General features: G+C 33.1%; 1 pseudogene; it reads left to right on the top strand.

Moving 5' to 3' along the window:
* Positions 1-486: 486 nt before the first annotated feature.
* The window catches only part of LOC144252700 (roundabout homolog 1-like), a 145,775-nt pseudogene continuing 118,790 nt past the window's right edge, over positions 487-27,471 (top strand).

Here is a 27,471-nt window from a genome sequence, read left to right as displayed (position 1 = left end):
GCATGTCCAGTAGTTCAGACAACCTTGAGTCCTGTCCTTCTCTCCTGACTGTGAGTCCTCATTTGCAGCTGGAGGTGGGAGTCAAAGTGTGGGAGGTTGTACAGAGATGGTATAAATTTGTGATTTTATGAGCTATCATAGTGCACAATTATTTTAAGGAATTATTTGAAATGCTAGGAATGACACTCCTCTGCACTTCAGTTTAAAGTGACAGAAATTCCTCAGCTGGATGTATTTTGAAATGGCCAGAAGTGGATTTCTCATGTCAGCCACCAAAGTCTGAGTTCTAGAAGACCAATAGAGTTTAGTGCTAAAAGTTCATGTTGTTGTAGCCAACAGAATTCAGGCCCATATTCCAAATTTATCATTGGCTGACTGCATATTATACACCTGTAAAGGAGTTGGAGAAAAATATTCAACCTGTCCTAAGTCACTCCACCTAGGTGTGAAATGAAAACAATAATGGTCCTCACTGATTAGTTCACTATGAACATTAAAGGAGTTAGTACTCATACATCCCTTGGAACAGCACTGACACTTGGTATGAGCTGTTTCACAGTTTACCTTGTTGTTGTTTCTTACTGGTGACTTTCCAGCCTTTTCTGAAGAACCGTTAGATTTGGATACTCCCTTCTCCTCCATTGTGGAAGTAAAATGGCATCTCCTTCCATTCTTGCTTCCCTCTTCATTTCATTCACAGGACAGCCAGGACAAGCATTTAAATATAATTCCATCTTAAAATCACTTTGCTTAAGACTTCAGTGTGGGCTCTACCTTCTCTGTCAAACTCATGTTACACACATTGCTCTCCACCTGACTCACTACATAGGGTCGACATCTTTAAAATTCCCTTGAGTGTATCTCCTCAAACCAGATTATTTGCTTTGCCTGCAGTGTGCTTCCTTGGGATGTTTTCCCCATTTCTCAGGCTTCAGCTTAGTTGTTCCTTCCTCAGGGTGCCTTACTTCCTATCGAAATTATGTTTCTTATAATTCTTATCCTTTTCCTTCATGGCATGTATCGTAATCCTGTCTTTGTGCTTGGGTTAACTTGAATATTGTCTGTTTACCCCCACAGTACAGACCTCAAGGACCACGAGCATAGGACTTGTGCCAAGTTAAGCCACGATTCATACCCAGTACCCAACATGTAGAAACTGTATTTTAAGCTTTCTCTGATGTATGCTGTGTCTTGGACATTGTTCAGGGTACTGGAGATACAGAGGTGATAAAGACAACCCTGTTCTCATGGACCTGACCTTCAGATACAAAGAGCTGGGCAATAAATACAGAAGTATAGTCTTTTGATTCAGGACTCTCTCAGGGCAGGGTGCTAAATGTAAAAGAAAGAATGCATGCCTGTCCTGCTCCTAATCAGGGTCCCATAGCTCAGATATCTCATTTTGTCTGTGTTTTTTTAACCCTGCTGGGCTACTCCTGAATGTGACTTTTGCTCTGGCACTTAGAAACCCTCATCAATAGGATTCTTTGTCCTCCTTTCCATTTGTACTGGCAGCTGAAAAATTTGGCAATTCCTTACATAGTGACTAATGGCAATACTTCTTTGCAGATGTAATGTACCATAAAAATGGCAAGTCCTGTACAAACATTAAATAATTAGTTTTCATAATAACCCTATCAAGATAGAGTGTAAAAACTCTCTGTTTTGTATGGAAATAACTGAGTCATTATGAATATCCTAACTAAAGTCACAGAATAGTGGAAGAATTTGTTGTGATTCTGAAATTCTTGACTTCTGTTTTCTAACTCATTCATGATTACAACAGTATAGGAACCTAATTGTTTTCTATAAATTTTGCATTTTTTCATTAATAAATCCATTTTACTTACAATTTACATCCAAAAGTGTAAAATGCAAACATCTACTAAGTTACTGGCATCTTTAAAGTCAGGCGTATAATTCTACCTATTGGACTTAATTTGGTGTTACATTTTTTTTATGATCTCAAGGTGTTCAAGTCTGCTGAATATTAACTGTTTGAATGTTGTTTCTTACTAATGTCTACTTTTCTCTGGAATATGTGACAGTCTTTAACTTACATACAGGATGCCAAACTTTTGTTTGTCTTCATGACTTAGTGACACTGTAATAAACACTAGGGACTATGCTCTACTGTATGCAATGAAGGAAGTGTCACAATGGCACCCATGTTTCTGCACAATGGAAATGTGGCTTTAAATTAGACCAAATCTGGAAGTAAGTCTAAACAAAAGGACTAGGGGTGGGTCTGGAATGTAGCTCAGTATTAGAGTGCTTGCTTAGTGTGCGCCAGGCCTTAGATTCCATTTCCACTATTGCAAAGAAACAAAGAACAAGACTGGCTGTGACATACCCTCACTGTCATAGCCCAGCAGAAAAACAGCTCATACAGCCATGTTTAAGTGAGCTGCTCTGCTGTTATACCTCATATAAAGAAACAAATTACACTGGCTTCCTTTATTCTCGTAATAGCATCTCTTTCCATTTACAATAGTTTGTATTCACTGTTCTCTAAGGTTGAGTGATGTTTGACATCTATCCCTCTTATATGACATTCAGAATGTGTAATTTTTGAGTTAAAAAAAAGTACTGCTTTCCTAGGATAAAGCATAAGAGGTTTGTGAAACCTTCAAAACTTCTGGTAGTTAAGAAAATAATTGCTTCTCCCATTCTCCCAGCATATTTTCTTTCACAGTCTTAACCAAAGTATAATTTAAGGTTTTAAAATAAAGTGGCATTCTATAAAAAACACTAGTAGAAGATGACATAATTATTGAAGAATATTCAAAGAATATTCAATCTCAAATTTTAAAAAGTATATGTGTTTCTTTAGGAAATAATCATTATTAAATCATAACTTCTTAATGATGTCTACATGTATCATTTTAAAAAATTATTGGTTCTTTTTAGTTATATATGACAATATAATTTATTTTGACATAATTATAAAAGTATGGGCTATAATTTGTTCTAATTCAGTCCCCCTTACTTCTTCTTCCCATTCCTTCTTCCCACCTCCTGTTCCCTTGCCCCCCTACTCTACTGATCTTTTTGCTCTTATAGTTTTTTTTTAAACTATTATCTTGTAGATGTGCATGATCATGAGAGTCACTGTGGTATACTTATACATGTACATAGGAACGTTAGGTCAGATTCACACTACTGTCTTTCCCTATCCCATTCCTTTTCCCTTCTCTTCATTCCTCATTGGTAGACAATGGAGTGATCCACTGATCTTTCTTCTATGTTTTTTTTTTTTTTACCAACCCACCCCCAACACCTCATGAGTTTCCACATATCAGAGAAAACATGCAACCTCTGACTTTTTAGGACTTACTTATTTTACTTAGAACGATATTCTCCAGTTCCATCCATTTACCAAAAAATTTTGTAAAGTCATTCTTCTTTATGGCCAAGTGAGATTCCATTGTGTATTATACACCATATTTTCTTTACCCATTCATCGGTTAAAAGGCACCTAGGGTATACTCATACATTGTTGGTGGGTCTGCAAATTGGTTCAGTCATTCTGGAAAACAGTAGGTAGGTTCCTGAAAAATCTAGGAATGGAAATACGATTTGACCTAGTTATCCTACTCCATGGTATATATCCAAAGGATTTAAAATCAGCCTACTATCATCCTGCAGCCACATTAATGTTTACAGCAGCACAATTCATAATAGCCAAGCTATGGAGCCAACCTAGGTGCCCTTCAGTAGATGCATGCATTATTTTCAAAAACAAATTTCTTAGCCTTAGAAGATGATGGTGTAAGGTAAATGAATAACACTTCTCAGAATATCATTTTAAATGTGATTATTTAGTTTTCATTTCTAATGGGTTCTCTTTCTGTACATTTGTATTCTTGTTGAAATATTTTTAAAAGATTAGAATTATTCAAGAAATTTGAAGAAGTTTTAAGCACATGGTTCATATATGTACATAGGAATATTAGCATAAATGGCAACAACTACAATGCAAGAATGCAAATAATGCTTGTAAAAATGCTTGTACTTTCTTATCCAGCTCCCAAACATATATGTGAATTCAGAATAATCTGCAACAAAATCCTGTTGCATTGCCCTTCCATACAAGGTGGATATTAAGATTGTTTCTTTTTTTTTGTTGTTTTTGTTTTTGTTTTTTACAAATATCAGCATTTAACATGTATTTCACTGCAAGGGAAATGCAAGAATTGTAGCATAACTGTCAGGTACAAAAAATGTGCCCAATGTATATTTTAAATGAGAGAGAATTATAGTTATTTTGAAATTAATTGGCATTTCTTCTTATCAACATGTAAATTGGAATTCAGACAGAGAACTAAAAGGACTATAAAAATGACTAACATATTCTCTACTAAAATTAAGGACTAGGTATATGCTTAATAATTTTAAAAATAATTATATGACACATTGTAGTAGAGGCATACTAAATATCTATAGAGTTGTCTTTAGGAATACACTTCATTTATTTTCTTTTCCAATAAACTCTGTGCTTTTTAAGGGTTTCATTGATTTTTTTCTCTTCCTAGTCAACAAGTTTACTATTTGCTGCAGGGTTGCATTCATGAGGTAGTTTGTAAAGCAGAAAAAAAATCCAAGACTGTGTTATTATCTCCCTTTGTTTTCCCCAAGATACCTACTGATAATTAAATGCCCATATTTAATTAAAATGATTATTATTGTACAGTCTGTTCATTTTGTGGTAAAATATGAGTCATTGATAATAAGTAACACATCATGTGTATTCTGAATAATGAATTCTGATTCCCAATATGCTGTGAATGTCAAGTATCTTCTTCCAAACATGGAAAATCTGAGAAAATTCAAGAATGCAGAATAAGAAAAACATATGACTATTAAGAGGGAAATTTCTCACTTAATTTCTGTTTCATTGGAAAGAGATTGAAATACTAATTATATCATATACTTGTGTACTTAGAATTGTGAACTCTGTGTTAAGACCAGATAGGTAGACAACTAGAAATCTGAATTCTAACTAGAGATCTGGTCATACTAGAGACCTGAATTCTAACTTGGCCACTAAGTTTTTAAATATTTCTCATTGTGTAATGAAACTAATAAACTCATTTTATCATAAGCTTGTTCTGGGGATTAAGTAATTTGATACTTAGTATGGTTTCTTATACAGTAAACATTTGTTAAACATCCACCATCATTAACATTATCATTTTGCTAAATCATCTTCATCATTTTTATTACCTTTGTGACATGTTCCTCTACCCATGAAAGTCTTAGTTTATTAATTTCTAAAACAGAAAATTTGTACCATATACTCCTGAGGCTCCTAAGTGCAATGAGATTCTATGTTTCATGAAGTTGAATGCATTATAGTTTGCAGATGTTGAACACATGATTAGGGGACAAGATTAACTTGAGGAGCACTTGAGCCCATCAAGACTGGATAGAGTTATGAGACCCTGGTGCAGCGATGTAGAGACATCATAGGACAAGCCTTCTGTGGTGGTGCTGTGAGCCACATTGGATCAAATCCATTAGAAACACAGTGTATTTGGTCAGAGAAATGTTTTGTACAGGACAATGAGGACATGGTTAGAAAGCCAAGGGTACTGCTCAGGAAATAAGAATACCTGTGTTTTCCTCTTGTCTTTTTTCAGACAAATCACATAGGCTAGCAAGTGGCAATTTCCTGACACTCCATTATATCTAGTTTGGGGATGAATTTGATATTGTCAGCTACTATATTGTTCTATAATGTTTCATTTCTTTCAGTTCTAACTCTTTATAATGTTTCTACAGAATGTTTTAATAAATTAATGCCTCCATTGTTTTTGGAACAGTTTATGTTTACATATTATTTTCTACTCTTCCTCTTATCTTCTCAGCATTACAGATAGGTTTCTAGCACACCACCAATATTTTTCTTTTCTGATAAAAAGCTTTTACTATTTTCAAATTGTATTAAAATCGGTATAAATCTTCTCAGAAAGATAAATGATTAGATTTTGTTTTTTCTGTTTAACAAAGGAAAAAATGGAAATCATTTGAGCTGTGTTATATGCACTAGCTTTTACCCATAAAACTTCATAAATATGGAAGAAATATAATCTGGTTACAATATTAGAATGACTATGTCTTAACACCTTCTTAGGTGACATGTACTTGAATATACTATGTATGTTGTTTACTCTTTTTCAAATTAATAGTGAGACCTTTTTAAAAAAATATAGTCCCAAATTAAAAATTAAAATTTAATTTTTTATACTGTTAAAATTGAGAAACATTACAAAATATAGACTGATTATGATAAATGTTAGAGAAGGAAATGAGAGATGTTTAAAAAGATCTGAATTTGGGTCTACATATGGATGTTAAAATTTTTTCTTCCATACTGTTGCCAATTGCATAGATTTTATTTTTATTTTAATGAATTAAATATACACATGTGTTAAGAAAATTCAACAATTTAACTAAGGCTTCATATCATTTTATAATGTGACACATACCATTTTTTCTCAAAAGAAAATGTTCAGGGCAAGTATAATAAGAAAGAAATATTGCTTTTATGAAAGAGAGGAGAAAAATCTTAAATTCATAGTTTTATGCAGGATTGCCTGTAGCCATAGGCAGTGCTAGAGTTTTATGTTTTACAGCTGCAAAAATAATTACATGAGCATTATCTAAGCAACAATCTTTAATGGATTACATTTTGTTAGCTTTTCATTATATACTGTAAAGTCCCAATAACATAATAAATGAAAACATAGCTTGATTTATCTGACATAGCCCTTTGATATTTTGCAAGACATTTTATTATTCATTAGTTTATTTGTGATGTGATCTCAATTTGTAAATAAGATATAGTATTACCAAGTTGGATTAAAGCCTAACAAATTGAAAAATTGTGCAAATTATTTACTTTTACTTGAAAAATATTTTAGTTTGGGTATTTCTGGGGTGTTAAAGCTTTTCAGATGTGTTATCATAGATTAATAATTTTATCCAGCAAAACATACATGTTGCTTGTTAACGTTAACTCATTTGCTTTTTTTATAAAATTTACATTTTTTGTAGTACATTATTAACATGTAATAATAGTCTAAGCTTATAAATAATGAAATTCTTAATAGTCTGTTTTTTTTAAATTATGTTTTAAAGGTAGCTAGAGTTTTTATTTCAACAAATCTTACTTTTTTGTCTATATTTTATTGATAGTGTATAATTTATTAATAGTGTATGATGTTAGAATCACAACAGCTTGGTACAGTCATATTTCCATGTCTTTTTTTCTTTTACTATTTTTCCAAAGATAGTGAAGCAAGTATTTTCCAGGCATTAGCATAATCATAGTCTGCCCAAATTGTCTCAATATTTTAATTAAAGAACTGCTTTGAGTATGTGCTATGGCTTACTAAGATATATGCATGTGTTCAGTTGGTATAGAGGAACAAAATTCAAGAAATGAAATAGGAAAATAGAGCCTTTGGAAAACCTATTAATCTGAGGCTTTGAAACTAAAATTTAAGAGTAATGTTTGAAATACTGGTTTGAGTATAAGTTTTTCACATTGTAGTGCTTCATCTTTGAAAACATTTTTAAATGCCATTAGTATGGAAATACATCCATTCCAATGTACAATTGTAGTATCAAATCTACAATGCAATGTATTTTAAAAGATAAATAATATTTATCATAATGTATATCTTAATATACCTATAAACATTTTAAGCACTGTCTTAAATTGAGCTTCTACAATGGGTCACATTCTGTTACACCGAGGATCAAGGATTTGAAGATGGGGAAGTTAACTATTCATTAGACCTCAATGAAGTATATATTCCATATCAGTTTTGTAAATTGGGAAACAGAGATCATCAAGAATGTGTTCAAGCAAACAACAGAGTTGTGATTTAGGACTTACTGATGCCAACTAATTTGAGATGGTTCGATGTTATCAAGATACTGAGGACAATTTTACCATATGAAGTATTCATGAATACATATTGTTTTAATTTTTCACATTTTATTCCTACAGTCACAAAGTGAATAACACTGCTTATCTTATAGGAGCTTAATACTGTATTAGTGTCCAGTTGAGATTACAGTAATGAATTGTTCACGCCTCTAAACTATAGGGTTGATACTATATAAGTTAATAATATCTTTCATTTTTATTAATATATACATTTAAGTTATAATGCTAATATAATCTTGAACATTAATTTGAGGTATCTGTAACATCTTTCAATTAATAATGCTTTGAATTATCTTTATTTTCCTTTTAATATTTTGTTTGTATGTATACTTAATTTATTTAACTGTAGAGAGCATCATCTTGATAAGTAAAAGGAACTATAATCATTAGCATCTGGAAAGAAAAAATATAGGCAGTAGGCAGCAAAGAAATGGAAGTGAAAATGAACTCAAATGCTAACTGTGAAGGCACTAGGCCCCAGACTACATTCACCCACTGGCCTTTGAAGAATGTCAGATTACCCCTCCTGTGCATGCTAAGGCCAAATATCTTTTTTACATTGAAGTTGTCTGTAAGTAGATATTCTTCAAGCTGCATTGTGATAGCTAATACTAGTAATTTATTATAGTAAATGTCTCTTTTGCTGAAGTGCAGAGATAAGGATTGCATGTGTCACTATTGAGTGCAATGATTTATTTTTGTTCCTACAGTACTACGGGATGACTTCAGACAAAACCCCTCCGATGTTATGGTGGCAGTAGGGGAGCCTGCTGTCATGGAATGCCAGCCTCCACGAGGCCATCCGGAGCCCACCATCTCCTGGAAGAAGGATGGCTCTCCACTGGATGACAAAGATGAAAGAATAACTGTAAGTACTTAACCAATAGCAGGACCATCTTCAGGTTTGACTGTACACATCTTCACCCTGCTCCACAAAGCAGGTTCTTAGATGAAGACTAGCATTAGCTCTCATTTTTCAATTCTTCCTTAAAATAAATATATTTCAATTCTCTCTCTGTAGACATGAAAATAAGTGAAGAAAATGCACGGTGTTTAGTTTAAAGATCAGTAAAAGTGAAACTATAATTTCAATTTTAATGTCTTGGAGTTAACACTTTTATGTAGACTTAATTATTATTGTAACTCAGGGCTTATAACATTTCCACATATTACCATTAAAAGTGTTTCTCATAAAATTTTTAGTTATGTAGTATGTTTCCAGGAGGTCTCCTAAGTCACTTTAGGATTTTTTATACCTCTGTCTCTTTTTAAAATTGCTTTTCTGTTCCATAGAGTTTGATATTGTTTCTGAGAAATAAAATCTCATTCGTCATGAGGGTTAATGATGAATTTATCTCATAAAAGAAAACTGTGAGAGTAGGTGATTGAATTTTGAGTTCCTGCTCTGATCTAAGTAGAGAATTACATGATATGTAGTAGGTTGTGTGTTTTCTTCTTGATAGCAGCGCTTCTGTGTGACTTCATTGCTTGTTCTGTAGTGGTAGGTGTTCACTAACACACCTCCATCAACCAAGTTTTCATTGATTCTATGATTGTAAAATATTACCCTTTACACTTTCCCTTTTGTTCTGCATGCGCTGATATCTGTCCATTGTGAATTCATTTACCAAGAATCAAAGTTCCCTAGGAGAATATGTGTGTGAGTAAAGGTCACTGCTAAATTTGTTGAAGAACACAGCTATAACATAAATCTTTTAAATGCCTGCACTATTTCTGCACAACCAGTTAACTGATGAGTGTGCTAATTAAATAGGAGGAAAGAAGAGAAGGTTGTGGCAAAGTTTTAGGGACCTTAAAAGACAACCAAGCATTTTTTTTCTGCACTGATTTGAATTAAAATGAGCCTCAGGGGATTTTTGAAATTCTAGAGACTGGGGTGAGGATGACTCAGCTCTGCATTTAAGAGGTGTTGAAAAGTCACATGTCAAAGTGAAAACTACATGTGGAAAAGTTGGTTATGGGAAATGAAGCCCATAGCACAGGGGAATAGAGGGTGTAGGAACAAATGCTTCTCTTGTTAGTGATAACAAATTCCTTTTGGGTTTATGCACAATTAAGATAAGAATATTCTATCCTTAAACAAGTATTCCAGATCATTTAATGATCATCATCTGTAATTCCCATTTCTCTGCCTTAATAATTCAAACACATTGAAACCATTATTATCCCTGATTTTCCTTATGTCTTTCCTGATTACCTATTTGTTTTCAATATAAATTAATGACAAAATTCTCAATGCCCCGGATGTATGATTAGACCAAAATTGGTGAGTGCCCTTGTGGAGTTTACATTCTAAAAGTGTATATACAGACTATACTAATTAAATGTTATATGTAGTATGATACAGTATAACGAGTCCTGGAAAAATAAAGGAGTCAATAGATAGAGGGATTCATTAGAGGTCCAGTAGGGATTGAAATTTTCAATAGCCCGATCAGAGAATGTCTCATATAAAAAAAAAATGGAAAAAAAAATGAGGAAGGAAACTCTACAAGTTTCAGGAAAAAAGGTGTTCTTGCAGACAAAGCAGAACATTCAAATACCTTAAGGTGAGGTGCAACTAACACTGTCACTTAAGTGCTAAGTTAGTGTGGGTTGAATGCAGGGAACAACAGAGAGATTTGTAGGAGATAGTGTCATGTGGGGAGAGGTAGCTGATTGCATAGGACTTTATAGGCATTGTGAATAGCTTTTTTTCTAAGTAAAATGGGAAGAATCAGAGGTTTCTCAGAAAAAGCCTTTGCTATCTCCAGAACACACAGAAGGTGGCAATGTCAGTGGCAGGAAAGCCAGGTGGGAGTTTTGTTAATCAGGGCAAGAGGGAAATGATGGTTTTAACTGGTCTGCTAGGAATGGAGGTTTTGAGGAGTGATTAGAGTCAACCTAAACTGAGAAGCAACAGCCAACAGTATTTGCTAATGGATTAGATATGGCTTATGGAAAAAAAGAAAAGTCAAGCATTGCCTTCATTGATTGGCCTGGGTAGTGAAAAGGTGCTGACATCTTTTTTTATATAACTTTATTTATTTATTTATTTTTATGTGGTGCTGAAGATCAAATCCAGTGCCTTGCATATGCGAAGTGAGCGCTCTACTGCTGAGCCATAAACCCATTCCCTTGACGTTATTAACTGTCATGCAGATTATAGAAGAAGATTTGGGGCAGGACATACCAGGGGTTGTTTTTGACAAGAGAATTTTGAAATACTTATACATATCCAAGTCAAATGGGCAGTTGGATATGTAAATCAGAAATTCAGAGTTGAGGTTGAGGCAGGAGAAAAAATTAAGTTGTGGTAGATATGTGAGTACTCATTCCTATGTCATCCTCCCTGTCTCCTGAGATCTTGAGCAGACCTAATTGACTATTTCAGATTTATGGGCTCTAAGTGAAAAATAAAGAAATTTTCAGTAGTTGAGTGAAACCAGGAATGCTCTTCTTCACCGCTCTGCAAACAGGGAAGCCACATATTTTAGGTGGAGCAGCTACAACATAGAGGACACTTTGAGAGCTTCAGCCCCTGAATTATGTGCAGCAGAGCTTTTGCCCCACCTCTATCTTCTGTGATCAACATGAGGAATGAATGAGCAACAAATTGTTGCTGCATTAAATCATTGAGAATTTCTTACCTCAGTATAATGCAGCCAATCCTGATGAATTTGCAACTCATCAGTGTATGTACATCATTTGGAGACTGAAATTATCTAGGGAGTGGTTATGCATAGAAAGAAAGAGATCTAAGACCATGCTCTCAGGGAGTAGAGGCAGAAAGAACAGCAGAAACTGAGAAGGATTAGTCAATGAGAAAGGAAGAAAACCAGACGGCAGCCACCAATATTGCATTTTAAGGAGGTATCAGCAGTAACTGAGTCAACTGTAGCTGGTAGTAATATGAAGATTGGTAATTAACCATGGGAATTATTGAATTGGTGGTCAATCATGGATGAACCTTCTTATGCTGTATCTCATAAATTATATAAAAATAAAAGTGATTGTAATCTCATATGTTAAAAAGGTTCATGTTAATTTTGAAGGATGTTTTGTGTGTGCATCTGTGTGTATTAGTTTTTTTGTAACATTCACAGTTTAAACTGCTGTAGTAAATCTGATTTAAAAAAAATCTTGGAATGTCCTACTGTATCATATATTGAATGAGACAAAATTTTATGGTTTATGTGAAAATGTTTAATTCATTATAATACCTGTATTTACTTTTGCTGTCTAGAAGGATGCTATCTTCTAATTTAAAAAGCATCAGTCCTCAGTCACATGAGTAGCGTGAAGTCAATGTAAGAATCACTTCTAATCGGGAATCAAACAATTTAGAGTTGTAATAACCTATGACTATGAAACGATGGCAGGATGAAAATGTATAAATAATTTTAAAATCATTTGAATGCTGCCAAAATGATCATCCACTATAGTGTTCCATATGCCAGGAAGTTGTAGCATCTGAAACTTTTACTATTTCTGTGACCATCTGTGTGTTTTGTATAAATTATGACTCTTGAACTGATAAAACACTAGAGGTAGAAAGCACATTTATACATTTGGGGAAATGAATAGATTAAAAACCGGCAGTTTGGTTTCAAAGTCAGTGTTTTTATTTAGATCAAAATTGTTTTTTGCTTTATTTTCTTCCTTTAGGCAAAACTAAAATTGAGTATTTCAAACTTAGATCATAAATGGAATGCTTGAAATTTTTTTCTAATACTTCAAAAAATTGAAAATAAATTCTTAGGAGATGTTGGTTACAGATACTTTATGTGAGTCTTTTTTCCAAGCTTTGTATTCAAATGATTGTTTTCATTTCTGTTACTAGTGTACTTTGCCAAATGTGTTGAGTACGAATGAACAGAAGATTAAAGCACATTACATTTTTATGAAAGGCAATTGAAAATTGCATGGTTATTGCTACAGTTTTTGTTATAGGAATTTCTAGAGATCTTTAATGTGGTGACTTTCTTTGTTGAAAATTTGAAGTACACATCTCCCAGCTGTGAGAACAAAGACACACCCTGCAAAAAGGGGAAAATGTAATTGAATTGTAGCTGCACCTGTATTTTTTATATTCTTAAAAAATACATTGGCTTGGATTCTGAGCCAAATTTTAGGTCCATGATGATCATAAACCAAGAATATATAAATCACCTTTTCTTATTCCTCTACATGACAAGAGGATCTTTTAAAACCATTCTGGCAAGCTTTTCTTGGAATAAAAGATGTCTTAAATAATATTTGCCTCTAGTTGTTTCTTAGACATGAATATTTACATTTATAGTTAGAAACAGAAGTAGTTTAACTTAGAGACTAGTTTCAGTTGACTTACTTCATGTGTTTGCAACTTACAATAAATGATATTTCATCAATAGAGATGAATCAGAGGAATAAAGTCTTCCTTTTTGATGTACAAAAGCATTCCTATGAATTGCACAAGAAGGAATGTGCTTCTTTTATTGAACTACATTTTGGAAATATTGTATTTAAGCTCAAGATATTTTGTAGGAGTGCAAAAAGAGAATGATAATATTAAAAAAATAGTGCACAATATTTTCCTGCTCAATCAAAAAATGAAAATTACTCTTGAATTAAGTAAAAAGTTAAATTTACTATAAAGTTGACATGACAAATATTTTCCTAGATTATAAAAGGTTGTAAATATTCATGATGATGGTCACTTACAGGATTAGGTAGAATAAAGGTTGATATGTACATTATTAAAGGCCCAAGGAAACCTTCAGTATAATTTTGGATTTCTAAATAGAATGAGAGATAAATTGTCAGATAAATAATGAAAGTTTTGGAATTAGTGAAGAGAGAGGAAAAATATACTCATGGTAAAAACATTGTTAAGAGGTATAAAGTTTATTAAAATTTGTAACTTATTTTACAATTGTTGGCTTAGATTGCATGGTTATTAGTATGGTTATGTTAATGAAAAAGTCAGTTTGTTTTACATTAGTGCAGTTATGGAGAGATTCCAACACAATTTCATAATGACTCCAGACATCAGTTTGATATTCTGTCTGTTGAGCTTCTATAAAGCTAATGCTCTAGTGGTAGCTACAGGAATTGCAGGCGTAGAGAAGGAAGGAAATTGTCAATTTGCTATGGAGGATAGCTTATAAAAATTTTATTTCCTTGATTTTTAGATGCATAATAAATGTATTTATAAACTAAAATATTCAGGTACCCAGTGACATCCACATGACAATTAATGAAACAAGAGCAATTGTGGTCAGCTGTCCATATCTGTGGCCTCTATATCCATAGACTCAACCATCCACATGTTGAACATATTCAGAAACAAACAAAAAAAAAGGGGGGGGTGTTTGTAATGATCATATACAGATTTTTTTCTTATCATAATTTTCTAAACAATACAATATAATAACTGTGTACCTGACATTTATAATGTATTAAGCATTGTAAGCAATAGAAGATTTAAAGTATAGAGGAAGTTATGCATAATATATATGCAGTACTCCACCAATTTGAGCCTTCACAGATTTTGGTATCTGAGATGGGTCTAGGGACCAATCCCTCACAAACTCTGTAGAACAAACATATGTTACTTGCCTTAACATACAATAAATGTGAGATAGCAAATTTATACCACTGTATCAATAAAACAAAATGATAGTTGTATGTATTTATGTGTAAGATCTGATAATTGATGAATAGAAATTAAACATTTTTAGATTAGTTAAGTGAATATTGATAGAAATAATAATACTTTCTCAACACTTGGTACTTAATACCTATGAAATGTTTATTGAATGTTGCAAGTTAACATTTCAAAGCTTGTATTCAGCACTTCTATTTAAATATATCACATAAATGAATTTGAAAAGTACTTCATTTTTAACCTAAAATTTTCCAAACACGTGTAAAGCTTTAGAAACAGTTATTGTTCAAACATCAATAATGTAATAGCTATTATGTATTTGAGAATTTACGCATATTTAATGTTTTATATTATCTCATTTCATTTACTTGATTACTTAATGAATAAGCTATTTTATTTCCAGTTGTGCACAGTTACCTCACAATTCAGTTTCCCTGGGAAAACAAGATGTTAGTGGTAAGATGTTGGTTGTAGTAGGAACTTAACGTACCACTTCTTATGTGCTAAGCCCCATTCAGATCATTCTGTGTACATATTGACATGTTTAACTTAAAGACACCACTGTCAGAGAAAGTTTGCTAGTGCATTAGCTGATTCCAAATTGATTTGTAGGCGAGAGGGACAACAATTTGGGAACTAGTTTTGTTTGTTGATAACACTTTCTACAGGGTCCTATAGATTTTGCTACATATATGATGATTTTGATAGGCTGTCAATGTAAATTTCAACTCAGTATGACTATGTCTCTTAGCTTCCACTATAAAATTTTGTCTTATTTGAAAGGGTATGGAGATGTTATGGTAATCTTGAAATCGGGCTTGTTAATTTCAATAATTAGTTCATATTATTTCCAGTAATGAAATCTTGTAGCATAACAAAGATCTATAAAATTTGGTAAGTTTAGTAATTTCTCAAAAGATGGCACAGGAATCGTCAAATTCAACCTAAGATTATAATCTTATAGCTCAGATAAACTGAAATTATTTATTCTAAAGACTAGAAGTTTTACCTAAAAAATTATTAGAGATTATATACAGAGCGTAATAATTAACTTGTTTCCCATTTGGCAATTAGGGAAAGAAAAATTGATATCCGAAATGATATTGTGAATCAATAAGTGATTCAACTGAATTTACATTTTAGTTAGCAGTCCAAGCTGTGGATCAACAAGCTTCTTAAAGCATCAGTTGCACACTTTTTGAAAGTTATGGCTGAAAGGATTAAGCAATTATGAGAAATTATCTAATAAATAGGAAGTTAATTTACAGAAAAAATTAATTGATTTAGTGGTTTGGTAATTTTGTGTAGATTCAATAAAACATAGTAAATACAAAACAGTGTACATGGTAAGTTTTGCCTGGACTCAATTATGAAATTCTAGGATGATTTTCTTCTTAATGACTCTGTCATTTTTTCTAATGATTTTATTTTAGTATTAAAAAGGACAGCTTGAAAGATATTAGTCTTTTCATGTTTGAAATTCTTATCAGGCATAATAACCCTTTGTGACATAAACATTTTCGAATGATTTGTATTATTCTTTTGAGATAAGCTGTCTTTGAATTTTTTACTATTCTTCCTACCTGTCCTTAAAGCAGTCTTAAGTGTTTTACTTGATTAAGGAAAAATAATTTAGATGGTAGGGAAATGATCTTTTATGTTATTTATTTCCATCAAATCTATAGTTCAAACTTAAACCATTTGGGGGGGGGGGCAATTTTATCTACTTGTAACTTTTTCCCGTCCTTTCTGGATCCTGTGTATCTTTGCAAGTTTCTTTGATTTCCCTTGTTGGTGTGATATTTTGGTAAAAAGCAGCTGACTCATATCCCATCCAAATCCCTAGTGTCCTCCAGATCCTTCACAAATTTGGCATTCAGCCCACTCCTTGCCAATTGCTTCCTTTCCCCCCAATTCCCACATGTCTCCCTCCTAAACCATCTGCTCCTCCTTCCTTCCTTCGATTAGTGCTTTCATCTGGTCTTCCAATTTCTTTCATTGTTCAGTGTCTGTAGCTTCCTTTCCTTCTCCTCTTCCCTAGAGGAAATGAACACACTTAATGCAGCTGATGTCATGGAGCTCCTCTTCCCTGAGAAGTTAAATTTGCTTTCCTGCAAAATAAATAAGTAGTTCTGTTGTGTGAAGGTCAAAGGAAACTGAAGGGGCGATAAACCAGAAGTAGATTTTTTCCCCCTGTGTGTCTTACAAAAAAAAGGTCAATGCACATTATATATTTTATATCTTATAAAGAGTTAAATTTTAAATTAAGTGTTTTTAAATATAAGTGTAAGTTAAACTAACATAATTCTTGTATATCAGTAACAACAGGAAGAAATGAGTTAAAAAATGAATTTATTTCTTATCCTGAATTTTTAAAATTCATAACTGAAAACACTAGATTAATAGAATACAGCATAGGCTTGCACATTATAACACTGCGTTATAAGGTTTTCACATCTGTTAAATGTATAATCTTAAGAAAGTCATTTGAACTCCATGCATTTCATTGTTTGCATCTGCCAAGTAAATTGCCTAATAGCTTACCTAGCTATTATAGGAATACAATGAGAAAATACATGCAATTGTAACACACTCTCTACATATTAGTAATGAGTTCTCTGGGTTAGTAAAGCAGTATGAGCTCCACTATGTATTTGGTCATCAAAAACTTTATGGAGAAGGAAAATCAGGGATATTTGTACCATAATAATTCCAAATATCCCACATAAGCAAGATCATTTGAATGTATATGAAAATAAATCCAGCATTATATCTCCTCTCTCCTTGTTTGTATCTATATGTGATCCACAACTGTAAGAGTATTTCCAGTTTTCACAGAATAACCATGGGTGAATATTATGAGTAATTAAAGAATTTAGACTAGTGTTAAAATGAAGAAATTGTTTTAAGTTTTGTGTTCACCATTGTTGTGCAATGAAATAGTCAACTGGTGATTCCACAAGGGAATTAAGCCCTAATGCTCTAAGGCATCCATGGTGTTATGAATCAACTCTTTTCCCATGAGTCTAGAACATTTTAGTTATGAACCATCCTTAAGGGAATTAAGAAATTTTGTGATTCAGATGAGAAAGGCTGGTTTGTCTTCCCAAGGAACACCCTGAACCTTACCACAAACTCATAAATCTACTTAAATAATTGCATATACACTTATCATGTCTGGACACTAAAACCAGAAAAACATAAATGCAAGCATTCCTTACTTAGTTGAGAAGCCAAAGCACTCTTTGAAAAGATGATAATGAACTAAGGCATTCTCAGTTGTAGCACACAAGTTAATTTAGATCACAGTACAATTATTAATATAATTCTGATGAGCATTTGATGGTTACTCTAGTTTTTCATTATTCATTTACTAGATGTGCATGTACAGACTTGGATATCAGAGCTTCACAGATTTATGAAAGTCTTTATTTTTGCACATGCTATTCTATATGCCTAGAATATTCTGCCTCCTCCACCCCTTTGTCTAATTCACTCATTTTTCAAGTTCCAACTTAAAGGTATTGTCTTCAGGAGAATGTTCTACTGAATCCTACCACAGTTACTTTTTTTTGCCAAGTATTTTATTTCTAATGTGTTCAAATCATGATGTATACATTACTTCTAACCATGCCTAAGACACATTTCAGGGCAAGCTGTATTCCTTGTATGTGTCCTATGGTAGGAGCTCAATATAAAATTTCTTGAGAAAATGTTAAATGAATGAAATATTAATCAGAAATAATGTCTTGTTAAAATACCCTACACTGAAAAGTTGCTAATTTGAACACATTTGATTTTCTTAATTTTATTATCATGCACAATTATGTATTTGTTTTCCTCAATTCGCATAATATAGAACAAGAATATCCTTGCCCCAGTTACTGGTTTCCATTGGTTTAACAATAGGAAATATTACACAGATTATTTGAACACATATATTATCTTAAGTGTGGCTTACGGCTATTCACAGAACCTTATAGATGGTGCTGATTTGAGAGATTGTGAATAGGCAATCTCTTTCATTTTTGGGGAATGAAAGGGAAGCCAGGGAAGTTGATTTATCCTGAGTCACATAATGGATTAGTCTTAAATCTGGAATAAGTGGCAAACCTCTCCATATAGATTTCTTTCTGTTTATACCTTTCTCATGACAAATTAGGTCAACCCATTTAAAACAAGACTTAACTTTGATTATGATATAGATTAACAAAAAAGCCACAAATACAGTGCTTTACTGGATTTATTTCAGACAATTTCTTGACTTGCTTTGTACCCTAAATTCAGTATTTCCTATTTTGGCACTGGTACTAAAATGATACATGAAATACATAGGGTTTAACAACATTATTTATTTCTTTATTGGTTGGCTTACAATAAAAATAGCTATGGGTTTTTTTATTATTATTCTATATATTCTGTTTGTTATTAGAAAAAGGTCCAATTCATCTTAATTGAATGTCTGAGTTCACCTCACAATCTCATTGACAAAATTACAGCAATTTACATAGTAATTTAATTTATGGCCATGTTGGTAAAAAAAAAAATCTCTTATGTCTGACGTTCTTTTTTTGAGCCCCACTAATAATCAAACCTTGATCAAATCCTTTAATTGTTAAAATATTAAGGTTATAGTATCTTCTCTGCATAATAATTTTCAGGATTCTTATGAGAATCAAGTCATAGTAGTTGAAAGTATTTTGAGGAATAACAGCCTCATTGTAAGCTTATTTTTAGTACTCCTCATCTTTAACTTCAACTAATGTTCTTTCTGTACAATATTAATGATAGAGAGAATCCAGAAACCAAAAATATTTAATGTCAGTGATTAAAATTTAAATTGAATATATACTAAAAAGAACTACCCCATACCTGTAACACTGTGGTACATCCTGTTTTAACCAATTTACAAGTATCTATCAATTTTATGTCTTCTTTGTATGACATATGCATTTAGTAGAGTCCAGTTTAGGGTCTGCATGCCATTCCCCCACCCCACTCCAGGTGCTTCAGGATACCCAGTTATAATTCCTTACAGAGCCCTGACAGGTCCAATTAAACTGATTCAAGAACCATAGAAAGGGTTTCAGTGCTTAGATGCAGAAAGTAGTACAAGCCAAAGATTGCCAGATAGTGTGTTTTATAGCGTGTTTTGGTCACTTTGGGAAGTGATATGTATATTTTAAGTTTCTTTTAAGTAGTTAAAATGGACCTCCATCTGAGTAAATGTCTTCACGTATGTGAAAAATCTGAATAATCTCAATGCAGTTTGGGAATTGTTCAATATTGGTGTTTTATGCTGTTTTGATTGTTGCCTGCTGTCAGTATTCTGATAAATCTCTTGAGATTATTTTCCTCATTTTTTTTCTCAAATAGTTATCCTCAAAACCAGTTTTGAATGTTTTCCCAAAGCCTAGTCCCACCCAAGTTGTGTTCAGTCAGAGTCCCATTAGGCAACATAGAGGACTGCTTGACGGGTCTGCCTACACTGCCTTCCATATGGAATCTGGCCAACTCTTTTGAAATGACTGGGCCAAAGCTTGGTGTGGAAGTGTGCTGCTGGTCAGCATCTACGATTCTTCAATCAGAGTAGCTCTTCTAGAAAGCAAAAAAATGTCTCAGAAATTCGAGTAATCAGCCAAAAAAAGTTGGTGCTCATCATTCAAAGTAATTATCAATAAAGTACACTAAGCAGAAATATTATAACTCTACAGACTCAACACACATGGCCAAATGACAATGCCTGTAACAGAAATTTGAGATTAGTTTTACTATTCCACCAGAGACAGCAGACTTTCAAATGCAGTTTCCTCTTTTAATTTTTTTCCTTACAATATATGCTTACTCAAGCAGCTGAGTTTCTTCAGTTTCTAAGCACTTTGATATATCTGATCAGGCCATTACATTTCTCCAAATGGCCAAAGACTAGTGAAATTTTACTACTGCCTGGGAGCACTTTGTTTAATTATAGGTTAGTAGTTTGCCAAATTAAAGGCACACTCTTTTGTGGGTTCAAGGATGGTGTTCTAACCAGTTTAGTTTATTTTCAGTGTTCTATTAATCACAGATGAGCTGCTTCCCTAAATGTATAGTTTAAAGTTTATTTTAAAGCAGTGCTTAAAAATCTTATGTTTAAAATTGGGAAAAATTTAAATGAAATCAGAATATTTTTTGGTAAATTTCTCTTTTTTAAAAAATTGACTTTTCCAATTGCTTTTAGTCTTTGTGATTGTTCATGAGGACCCAAACAGCATGTGTTTCTTTCTGTTTACATAAAACCAAATGAATGGCAATCTTTTTTTTTCCCAAGAAGTACATTTAAAAAATGCACTTATTGTACAAGGAATTCTATCCTTAAAGCAGAGTCCAAAGTGCAGAAATTGAATATACTTTTAAGGCTTAAGTTTTAAACAATTTTAAATCTGAGCCTTTTAAAGGGAGCTGGGATTTCCTTTTCATTATTTATAATTGGCCAAGGTTAACTTTATCTGTTTCTTCATCTTGGCCACATTATCACTTTTATTTAAAGATTCTCTATTAAAGGATAATCCTAAATTTTATGCTGAGGCTGAGGTCTCCTCTAATCTAGTGCTGATTGTGCATTTTCTTTGTTTAAAGGCTAGTTGCTTTAACCAAATAGTTACCAGGAACATCTGACCATTTCAGTTTTTATCTCCTTGAAACTAAAGAATTTGATAATATGATAAATCGTACACTTGTAAAATAATGTGGTGTGCATTAACAAAATTGCTACCAGATGGTGCAGGTTTTCTCAAATCTTACAAATCTAGGTGATCACAAAGCTTTAAAGGCCCATCTCATTAGAAACAGGCTCATGTTTAAGAGCATTGTCTTGTATGGGAAAATATCAAGAGTAGTTGAGCTCAATCTATATAATACTGGCTGAAAAATGGAAATTTGTCTCTTTGAGTGGATAAAGTGTAATTTAATAAGGAATCCATTATTTCTTATGTCTTTGCTTTTAACATACATGGTGTCACTCTTATCTCACTTAGATATATCACATCACCATATTGTACCAGACAGTATGCTTATAGAAGATCATGTCAAATTTTCTCATCTTTATTAGGAAAATTTGTAAATATTCTGTTCACACTTTAAACATGCTACACTCATAATCTCAGGATTATATGGGAATAGGAGAGCAATTCCTCTGAATAAAAACTAATGTGGGTATTTAACTATATTTGCTCCTGCAAATGAAATGTGCATGTGTGAAATGTAAATATGCACATTTTTTTTTTCTGATGACAACTAGATGGATTAAAGGCAATTAGGTTGGCTGTTCGCATCAAGCTGGCTTAACTGTGGGGTGAATATGATGGAAAGTGGACTCGCAATCTGACATACTCAGGGAGTCAACGGATCACACCTGTTTTTTCCTCCAGTCGTTCGGTGTTGGTATCTACATATGTGCAAGATATAGCTAGTTTGTGGAATTGGCATGGGAAGCATTTGTTTTCTACCTAAAAGAAAGTCATCTACAGAAACTTTTCTTTGGACTTATCCAGAATGGGCTCCGATACACTTACTAAATGATCTGGAGCAAATTTCGATATTCTCTGAACCTCAGTTTTCTCATTCAAAAATAGGAAACTATACTTTTCCGTGCGAGAATATTGTAAAACTAAAGAATATGCACATAACAGTACCTTGTGGATGGCAGATGTTAGGACATTAGTACATCACAGTTCTTATTACAGCAATAATATATATTTTTAATAAATTCATTAGTGTATTTATTAAATTTACCACAGATTTACTGATGCATTGTTCATGGGTTTTCAGAAAGAACCATCGATTATATTTTTTTCAGATGTTATGTTTTAACAAGTTATGCAATTTGTTCTTTAAAATTTCTGTAGAAATGACAGAAATTTAAATTTTGTTATTTTGGTGTATAGAATTTTAATTTGTTTTCTGTAATGTAATATAAAATAGTGTGTCTTAAATATAAATTCTAAACTATTAATTCTTTTTCTGAAGAGATGACGACTGAAAGTGTAAACAATTCTACATAGCCAATCTCTGTGAAAAATACAGATAATTTTATTTCTACATAGAAGGTTTGCATTTTAAATGCCAAAGTTTAGGTAAAGTACTTGTCATCATGGAATACATATTCTATGTTTAAAAAAAAAGAGGTAAGAAACTTTTCCAGTGGTTTTACTTTGACCATTAATCTTTCCTATGGCTGATATCCCTTCTTCCAGAAACTTTCCAACCCCTTAACATGGGAATTCCTAATTAGGTGTTTTTATGAAAGCAACTGAGGATTCAGGAAATCTTGATTTTTTTTTTCAATTCAAAACTGCAACAATGCAACCTAGACTTGGATCAGAAACAATTCAAAATACCAATATCCCTTAATATTATTTACCCCACATTTTCTATTCAGTATGCATTTTGTCCCCGTCATGGAACTGGACCATTTATTGAGTGAGAAAGGATATCTCAAATACTAATCCAAACAACTTTTGAACTACTTTTTAGGTAGATTTAATTTGCCCATTAATTTTGTTTTCGGAGATAACTATGGAGTCAGAGGTGGACAGGATGCATTTATTTTAACCTTTTATTTGCCCACAAGTTAATCATTATTTCTCAGGCCATGGTGAGAAGTATCTGTAGATAACACTGTAGCTTTATTTAACCTATAGAAAAGTTCCTGTAAGTTCCATTTCAAACTTTTCTTCCAAAGATTATATTTTCTTCCTTATATAGGTGAATTTGTCTACCTTCTTCCTCTTTGGAAGCACACAGATACATTTTCATTTATATTACCATGTAGCGTAGGGGCACATGGGAGTTATTTATCTTCTTATCATGTACCTTTTATAAAATGAGCCACAAATTTGCCAAATAACTGAGCTAGATTCTAGCATAGTCTTGTGATCAATAAAAGAGAGTAAAGCGACTGGCCATATGGATATTGAATCTCTGACTCTGGCCTGATGAGCCCTGACTTCTGATTAATCAATTAAGCTTGTCACAAGCTCTTCTTGCTCCCCTTTGATGCTTTGGGATTAAAATACCACAGAACAGAAATGAGAGTTTATTTCAGTTTGCAACTATTTTAGACATGTTCATACTTCTACAGTGTGTTAGCTAATGATATTGAACTACTTTATTGCTCTTTTGTATTTACAATTAAAAATATGGTTTTGTAAATTTTGTCATTCTCAATTTCTGAATCCAAGAATTCCTGGCATACACAGCCAGATTGACTTTGTCTGCCATGGCTTTGTGTCTTCTTCAGAATATAAGTGGATTTAAACTTCCAGAGGAAAAAATTACACAGGTCTCTGGAAAAGGCATTATCTTAGCAAGGTATTTGGTAGTGAGGGAAATTCTCACACTGGAACAAAACTATAGAGAATAACCAAGCTTAAGAACCCATAGAGGAAAAATAGGGATTTACTGTTGGAAAAGTATTTTCAGCTGGTGAACTTATAACTCCAAAGAGACAAGAGTTTAAAAATGAGCTTTTCTCCCCTCAACTACTATGAACATTTGTCATCTTTATTTCTAGAGCATAGTCATAATTCCTCCATAGATTTTAGGTTCAGTCTGTTTTAGCAGTGACTGTATGTAAATTCAGAATTATAGCCAGATGGTTGGATGAGGTGATAAAAAACAAACCTGGTTTTGTGGGAAAGTGAAAATTGCCCATAAGACTTTGTTTTTACCTTTAAAACAGCGGGACATTGTTTCATGAGACCTGTGAAGGAAATAATACATTAACTTTAATAGCTATAAGCTAAATGAATTTTTCATATCCATGCTGAATACTGCCATGTAATCTGTCCAGAATTTTCATAGAGGTAAACACCAATCAGCTTTCTTTTTCGCTTTTAGGAGATAGCTAGCAAAGGCTATTTTATTAGAAAACCACTCTTTATATTGCATGCTTTTTATAGGATTCACTTTTAGGTTCCAGTATTAATGACTTGGGAACCAGACACCTGGGGAATCTGCTAAAAGGCTTCAGTGAGTCATCTGCTTTGCATTTCGTCAGCATTCATTCCACTTGTCTGTCCCTAGTTTATAATACTATAAATTAGGGGGTGATTTCTCGGTTGATTGCTTTAGACTACATACCTCTGAGTGCCCCAAGAAAATGGGTTTGCAAGAGAAAATGCCAAACTCAAGTCTTTGTTCTGGCTTTGAGACACACTTAAGCAGTCAAAATAAGTATATTTAAAGAAGCCTGTGTTTCTTCTTTCTTTTATTCTTTGTTAACATTAGGATTCATTAAAAAGGTACTCTGGTGATATAGTAGATACATAGAAAGGTACTAATTTATACCTTCACAAAGAAAATCATCTTTTCCCTTTAAGTTAAATATGTCTCTCTGCAGGGTGGCTCTCACTTTCCTGCAATTAACAATACAGCTCTTTCTGGTGTAGACTATAATCAAATTATCATAGGTGTGCTTCTGCAGCAGCAAACAGCCAACTACCAATTTATAAATCGCTAAGAGGAAGAAATGAAAAGTTTAAAAGGAAAAATGGAAATAACAGAGAAATGCAGCTGCCATAGTCCTAGGCAGCAACTCTCCCTGGCCTGTGTGCTCAGCTGGCAGCTCACCAAGCTGTGTGGAGAGCCACGTGTTCCCACTGGGATAATTGCTTTTTCTGCATGAGCCTCTTGCTGTTTCTCTCTGATGATCAAGTGTGTTTAAACTCCTGGCTGAATTCATGTTGGTTTTCAAATGGTATTGTAAAGAGTACCAGCAAGCAAATGAAATTGGATCATGTTCTCTTGTATCTGTGTAGTCCAGGCAAACATGGGACACCAATGGAGAGCTCCTAATTGCCTACTTTTCTCTCAATTCCATTCCTAAGAGAATAATCGAAACACTTATAAGTACATTTTTTTTCTCCTTGTAACGCTGTCCACTTTATGTCACCTGGTAAAATTTAGAATGGCCCTTCAACTGCTTTCAGTAGGCTGCTTTCAGTTTTCTTTACAAGACCTATATACTCACCCAGCATGCTTTTGTTAGACAAGATGTGTGTGTGTGTGTATTTGCAAATCCCAGAGGTGTTATATATATTTTAAATAGACTGTGAAAGATGAAATACATTTTGCTTTAAAATTGACTGGTAAATGGATTACTGAAATCAACATGAATCTTTAAAAATCAAATTGAATATTCTTTACAATATGATTGAAACCTCACTGGTAAACAAACAAATAACAACAACAACAACAAAATCAATCTGGTCAATATTAGCATTCCTCTGTTTTTCTTAGTTTGACCTATCTCAGGGTACTCTCAGTTTATATAATGGTCACGAGAACATGTAGCTTCATCTCCTGGCCTCTGGACAAGCAACATGAAACCAGATATGTTCCAATCAAGACATACTTAAAACCATGTGTGTGTTTTTATTCCTCCTCATCCTCCTCCCTCTTCTCCTCCCCCACCCCACTCATCTCTCCAATAGGCCTATGAAGCAGAATGAACTAGGAATAGGGAGATATGAAAATTTTTTGGAAAATGAAATGAGAGTCAGTAGCTTTCATGAAAACTAGAAAGAGTAAATAAACTTTAATAAACTTTGCTTGCCTTGAGGAATAACTGATTTCACTTCCCTTTGTTTATTTTTTATATTTATCCAAAATAAAACTTGTGCTTGGAGACTTAAATATGAATTTATTTTGCAGTGGATATACGATATCATTTAAAAGTGTTATTTTTTGTGCTAACTTAATATAAGCAGAGAATGTTAAAATTAATTTCTTGAGATACATATATTTTTAAACACATTTTTAGTTGTTAATGGACCTTTATTTTATTTATATGCCATGCTGAGAATTGAACCCAGTGCCTCACACATGCTAGGCAATCAATCTACCACTGAGCTAAAACCCAGCCTGAAATACAAATACTTAAGAGAAGTGACCAGAATAAAAGATATAAACCTTATGTCAATGATTTTTGATGGTGGAAATTTATCAAAAATTTTAATTTTTATTTCATAAATACAATAAAAGTCAGATCTCAAGGAGAAAAGCAAAATTATTAATGTGTGTATTCAGAAATATAAAGTACATACATATAATATTAAGCAATAATTAATAAAAACATGATATCATTTAATACTATGTCTTCTTTAAAGCTGTTTTTATTGTACTACTTACCTGGGGATATGCGTAAGAAATGTGGCCAAATGAGAAATACTGTATTTTCTCTGATATTATATAAGATCAGAATTATCTGAAGTATTTTTTACTTAATTATATTGCTTTAGATTGCTAACGAGTCTTTATGGATTGTTTATCCAATCCTTTGTCTATTATTTATACAATGTAATTATGCTACCAGTGTTTTTGCTTGATTTAGAGTGCAGCAAAAGATGATTATTTTTGAAATAAAGGTGATATGTGTTAAAAGATTCGGATGCTTTATTCTGCACTGCCTAACACTAGAGGTTGACACCAACCTTATCACCCAATACAAAGTAATGGGAGTTATTTTGCTTTTTCCTTCTCTATGTTCCAAGCTCACACAAGGTTACATTTTTTTTTTTTTGGTTATTGTTGTTACCATTGTTGAATTAATGCCACATTTTAAGAAAGAAGAGCTGTTATTGCTGTGACTCTTCTTCATGTGTTTCTGTTGAAAGAAGTCCTTGGAGACCATCCAAATCTGTCCTGCAGCTTACTTCACCAAGGAGAATGTCTAGGGGTTATGGCTGGCCATCTGGGATACCTGCATCTCATTGTCACTAAGGAGCCATACAAGGCATTTCTGTAGTTCACAACAGCTTGTTGTCCAGTCTGTAGGTCAAGGATCCAGGCAGAACTGACAACATTGCTATGAAGAGATATC

The sequence above is a fragment of the Urocitellus parryii genome, unplaced genomic scaffold (assembly GCF_045843805.1).
Source record: "Urocitellus parryii isolate mUroPar1 unplaced genomic scaffold, mUroPar1.hap1 Scaffold_53, whole genome shotgun sequence".
NCBI lineage: Eukaryota > Metazoa > Chordata > Mammalia > Rodentia > Sciuridae > Urocitellus > Urocitellus parryii.
Note: the sequence above shows the minus strand (reverse complement) of the source record. Positions and strands in the feature narration are given on the sequence as shown.